Below are 5,555 nucleotides of genomic sequence, written 5' to 3'. Positions count from 1 at the left end.
CAACAAAGAGATAAACGCTGCCATTCAAATTATTAATTACAGTTTAACAATAATCTCAACATCAGCAACCACTGTAGTTGCTATTATCTGACTTGTTTGGGCACCTTCTCGTCTCATTTTCTTCATGGTTCACAAACTCATCGTGGGCTTAGGAAAAGATCCAACTTTAATGAATCAACAATTAGACTGTACATGTCAACTTTAAAAACCACACACAGGACTACATTGTAGTAGCTATTCCAAATGTTTTCAGTGAAAGCTCTCATTAAAAAAGATAATACTTAAGGTCTTTAAATAAAATTCTACTACCAATTTTATAAGTCTGAAACTGTAAGAACTACTATCTTAAAAACCCGGTTTATTTAACAGTACCTTTTGCAGAAGAGACAAGGAGACTGAATATAAATTATAGCAACACTTATGTGAACTGCGTGAAGCCCCTGCAGCCAGGACATAGCTTTTTTTGATTATTATTATTATTGGGGAAGGGGAACAGGACTTTATTGGGGAATAGTGTGTACTTCCGGGACTTTTCCAAGTCAAGTTGTTGTCCTTTCAGTCTTAGTTGTGGAGGGCGCAGCTCAGCTCCAGGTCCAGTTGCCATTGTTAGTTACAGGGGGCGGAGCCCACCATCCCTTGCAGGAGTCGAGGTGTCTAACCAGGAGCCTTGTGGTTGAGAGCCCACTGGCCCATGTGGGAATCGAACCAGGAGCCTTCGGCATTAGGAGCACGGAACTCCAACCGCCTGAGCCACCGGGCCAGCCCAAGCATTTATTTATTTATTTTATTTTATTTTTTTCTAAAAGGAAGGCAGTCTTTATTTTTTGGACTTCCAAAGCTTGATTTATAATAACTACAAACATTGCTGCTTTGGGAAGTTTACAGAAAATTTCTTAGAAACAGTAATAATTTCAAACATTAATCACACTGTTTGCGCCCTCCACAACTAGGTTGAAGACAACAAGCTGCCACTGAGCTGCTGAGGGGTGGCTCAGTTGGTTAGAGCTCGAGCTCTTAACAACAAGGTTGCCAGTTCAATTCCCACATGGGATGGTGGGCTGCGCCCCCTGGAACTACAATTGAAAATGGTGACTGGACTTGGAGCTGAGCTGCGCCCTCCACAACTACATCGAAGGACAATGACTTGGAGCTGATGGGCCCTGGAGAAACACACTGTTCCCCAATATAAAAAAAATTAAAAAAACAAAAAACACGTAACGCATCATGCTTGCTGTAGGGGTCTAATGCACATAAATGCACATCAGCAGATCTAGTTAATGCCCTGTGGGGATAGGAGACAGGAGAGTTTACTTCACCTTGAGTGGTTCTCATCCTAACCAGTGAACACAAACTTATTGTTTGTAATGACTCTTTTAAAACGTCCTGTGACATTGATGGTGAAGGGAGCCCATCGATTCCATTGTCTGTAGTACATCTGCAGATCACTGCACAGCAGATATATTGCAGGCAGAAAGGGAAAGTCCTACTCGTGACAGAGCAAGCAATGGTTCAAAAAACATCCAAGAACAGGGATAATGTTCCAAACGTCCTGTTACTGTGGAGGAGTGAAATGTACAAGGGTCGTGAACATCAGAACTAAAGCTGTCCACTGTTCAACTTGGACACACGGGGATCTGTTGTAGCCACAGGAGCTCACAGAAGAGGACTCTTGCGCAGAGCCCCTGAGCAAGTGGACCTTCGGGTGTGCCTTCCAGAAGGGGTTCTGCTTCCTAACGGTCTATGACTCCTCAGAAACAGGGATTACCTGTAATCTGAAGCAAATTGGGCACAAGGCCGTGTCTGTAATCAATCTGCGTGTGGGTTTGCCAAGCTTCCTGCCTGCTACCGTGGGCATGGCTGTCTCCAGACACCTGGCTTTGCTTCTGCCTACGTGACTGAGAACACAGGGTGGTTGTGTCCTCTACTGAGTCACAATTAGCTTGTGGAATTGCGGGATTGTCTCCACTTATTTCAGTCATGCCAGGAGCTAACTTTGGTCCCGGTTTATGTAACAAATTAACCTGTGCAGTGGCTTCAAATGTACGTATTTGTGCAATACTAAGCTGTCTTTCTCTCTAAGCTTATGTTCTTTATCGTCTGTGGAAACCAAGCATGGATCAAATGTATCAAAAAACATTGAATGTGGGTTCACAGTGGCTGTGTGCTGTTTAATCAAATGTCATTTTGGGGCTAAATCCAAGCTAGCAAGGAAAGGATATTTCTCAAGCATTAATTCAGAAAGGTGTATTTTTCTTTTATTAGAAAAGAGGGACTTTGACTGCTTCTTGTAAGTTCTCATAGGAAAACACAAGCCCACAGTATCCTTCAACTTCTGTCTCAGATGACTTCCTACAGTGGTGCTGGAAACGCTGTTCATATCTTGTATGGAGCTTTTGCCATATCGCCTCCCTCTCCTTTGATGTTCACTTTGATTTCTACCAAACTTTTTATCAGTATCCAGTGAACTTTGTGTCTTTCTAGAACAGGAATGCTTTTTTTCTTCCCACCCCATGGAGTACATCAAGAGGAGGAATCTCTTCTTATAAATCTTGTTCCTGTGATGACACATTATTCGTTTCAATGCTTATGTCGACAACCTGAGGAATTTCAGTGACGTCATTTTGGTTTCTCCTTGAGGAATTATTTGAAGGGTTTAATCCCAGTTGGAAGGCAACATTTTCGCTAAAGGGACTGCTTTGTTGCTGAATTGCTGAGTCTCCTCTGCTGAATTTTTTTCTTTGACAGCCAAACCCCTGTTGGAGTTCACGTCCACATTTTCACTACGGCTTCCTCCCTCATGGCTAAAGGCATTCTGACAGCTGTATTTGATGTTATTCCACACTTTCCCCACTTTATCCATTGATTATAAGACAGTGACCAATAGCAGGTGGGGCTTTGGATGGGACAGGATTCCTCTGAAGGGACATCAGAGGGACGGGAGCCTTGAAGGAAATGTGTGGTTCCTGTTTTCTAGATGAGGAAACTGAGGTGCAGGAGGTCCCTCGACCCTGGATTCCACCCAAGGTCCCTAACTCTGCCATTTTGCCTACTGCTCAGCATCTGCTGCAGTGGGGGTTCAGGGTGAGTCCAATAGTGCAAATTTCTGGCCTAGTAAGAGGGAAGGATGGTGCCACCAAAAGGAAAAGAAGCAGGGTCCAATGAAGGACAAATCCTATTTCCTGAGTGTATGCAGTGGTGCAGACACTTTATAGACATTATCATATGTCATCGTCACTTCCTCCATAGCCTCTTCTGGAGGGACAATTATCCTTTTTATCCCGGGTAAGAATCTAAGACCAAGAGTTGGCCTGAAGTCACAGTTGTTCAATGTCAATGTCACAATTCAAACCCAGGTTGGCTGCCAAAGATTAGGCCTTTCCTCTACTCAGTGCTGCTTCGATTTGGGGAAAGGTGGCCTTTTGATGCCTTGGAACTGAAAAACCCAAATCGGTACACTGGGTGCCTCTGAGTCTCTGCCTCTTCTCCTTGCCCTCCTATATGCACCCTGACACCGGGGGTTTTTACATTATTTCATAATATTCTATAGTCATTGAGCACCTACTATGTATCTGACACTTCTAGGCCCTGGAGATAGTGAACAAAAGTCACTATCATTGGAGTGGGGGGGGCAAACAAAACAAACAAAAACCAAGGGCTCTCCCCCTCCCCAAAGAATCATTCTCAGGTGCACTGCCAGCGCATATAAACCTCTTAGAGGGCCTAACAAAGGGACATAGTGAAATACTGGTGTCTGGACTGAGAAAGTGAACAATTTTAATGACCAGATAACACATCTTTTTGCAAGTCAGATGGTTTCCAAACATTTGCTTTCAACAAAATTGAATAAGGACCTCCTGGAGTTGTCAGTTGATGAATTATTAAAATAAGTTTTGATAATGATTATGCTATGTGATTTGGGGGCACATTTATTTGGAAGGAGTTCCAAAAAATACTGAATATTATTGCTATAGCAAAACCCTTTCCATTCCCGTCTACTTATTTCATATGAACAAATTTTCTTAGCCACTGCCAAAAAAATAAGAATAGAATAATGCAGGACTCGAGAAAAATCACCTGCCACTTCATTGAGATACTTTTGCGATAAAATTTCCTTTAACAAAAATAATGCTATATGTTATTTTGATTAATCATACAATAATAATATTTGCAATGATAGGTAAGAAAGTTTTTAGAGGATCGTGATCTCTACATGTTTTTACAAATTAATGTTTTTACAATGTTTTTACAAATTAAATTTCAAAGTAAATGCACTTTTATGTGGTGGAGAAGTATGATACACTTTCAAGCATAAAGTTATATCACCTGAGGCTAAATTTCTGTGAGAGGAAAATGGAATAGAAATACAAGTTCAAGGAGAAAAGAGAGTAATGTAAAATTTCTTATAGTTAACAAGGTGACATTACTTTTTTTACATATATAGGTGGATAATAGTGGGTATTAAATTGCTATTGTATTTAAATTCCATTGGATGGCATTCAAAACTGTGATGTTTTAGCACTCTTATTTAAGTGTTGCTTTCCTTTCCCACTTGCATGCCTTTTATATAATTTTTCTAGCCTAATGACCCTGGCTGGAACCTTCAGTACAATACTGAATAGATGTGGTGAGAGAGGATATCCTTGTCTTATTCTTGGTCTTAGGGGGAGGCATTTTGTCTTTCACCACGGAATATGTTAGTGTGGGTTTTTCATAGATGCCCTTTACCAGGTTGAGGAAGGTCCTTTCTATTTCTAGTTTATTGAGTGTTTTGTCTGGGGGTAGTTTCAAAAAGTTACTTAAGGGAGCAAGATGATGGAAAGCGCAAGTTCAAGTTCCTTAGGTGCTCTGTCGCTGCAATACCCCCAGCACCGAGCACCACGCCTGCCCATAGAAGGGGCCCATTATTGTGTGTGGAGCAAACTATCTCCCCCGCCCCCCTTGCATTTTACACCCCAGTGACATGGCACTGTTTGTGGTTCCCCACACACACCGTCCTGTCTTCTCTGGCTGTAGTCTTCTTTCCTCTTCTGTTCCTAGTTGATTCCTACTCATGCCTTCCAGTGCCGCCCAGGCGTCATCTCATCCAGGTAATGCTTCTTTCCTTTCCCCTCCTCAAACCCTGAGCTGAGTGGACCTCTTGTTTTGTGCTCTTGTGGTATTTGGTGCCTCTACCACTGTGCATTCTATGTATTTACTTATGCACCCATCCCCTCACTAAACTAGATAGGTGAGGTGGTGTATGGGTAAGAGCATGAATTTGAGAGCCCGGCTGCCCAGATTCAAACCTCTGCCTTACTAGTTTGTGTGACTTTTGTTGTGCCTCAGTTTCCTCATCTATCAAACAGGTGCTAATAATAGTACCTATCTCATAAGGTTGTGGGAGGGTTGAGAGGCAATAGTATCTAGTAAACAGTAATTAGCGTGTAAGAGTTAGCTATTAAGTCCTACAGGGCAAGATCTATGTTGTTTTCTTCTCTGATTTTCACAGCCCTTGGTCGAATGCCTGGCCTGCAGTGGGTGCTAAGTAAATGTTTGTCATAAGGGTGAGCATGGTG

The 5,555-nt window shown here is 42.3% G+C and overlaps 1 pseudogene; it reads right to left on the bottom strand.

The window, feature by feature from the left end:
- Positions 1-1,307: 1,307 nt before the first annotated feature.
- On the bottom strand, positions 1,308-2,860 carry LOC117020807 (suppressor of cytokine signaling 5-like; annotated as a pseudogene).
- Positions 2,861-5,555: the final 2,695 nt, after the last annotated feature.

Source organism: Rhinolophus ferrumequinum, chromosome 3 (genome assembly GCF_004115265.2).
Source record: "Rhinolophus ferrumequinum isolate MPI-CBG mRhiFer1 chromosome 3, mRhiFer1_v1.p, whole genome shotgun sequence".
Taxonomy (NCBI): domain Eukaryota; kingdom Metazoa; phylum Chordata; class Mammalia; order Chiroptera; family Rhinolophidae; genus Rhinolophus; species Rhinolophus ferrumequinum.
Note: the sequence above shows the minus strand (reverse complement) of the source record. Positions and strands in the feature narration are given on the sequence as shown.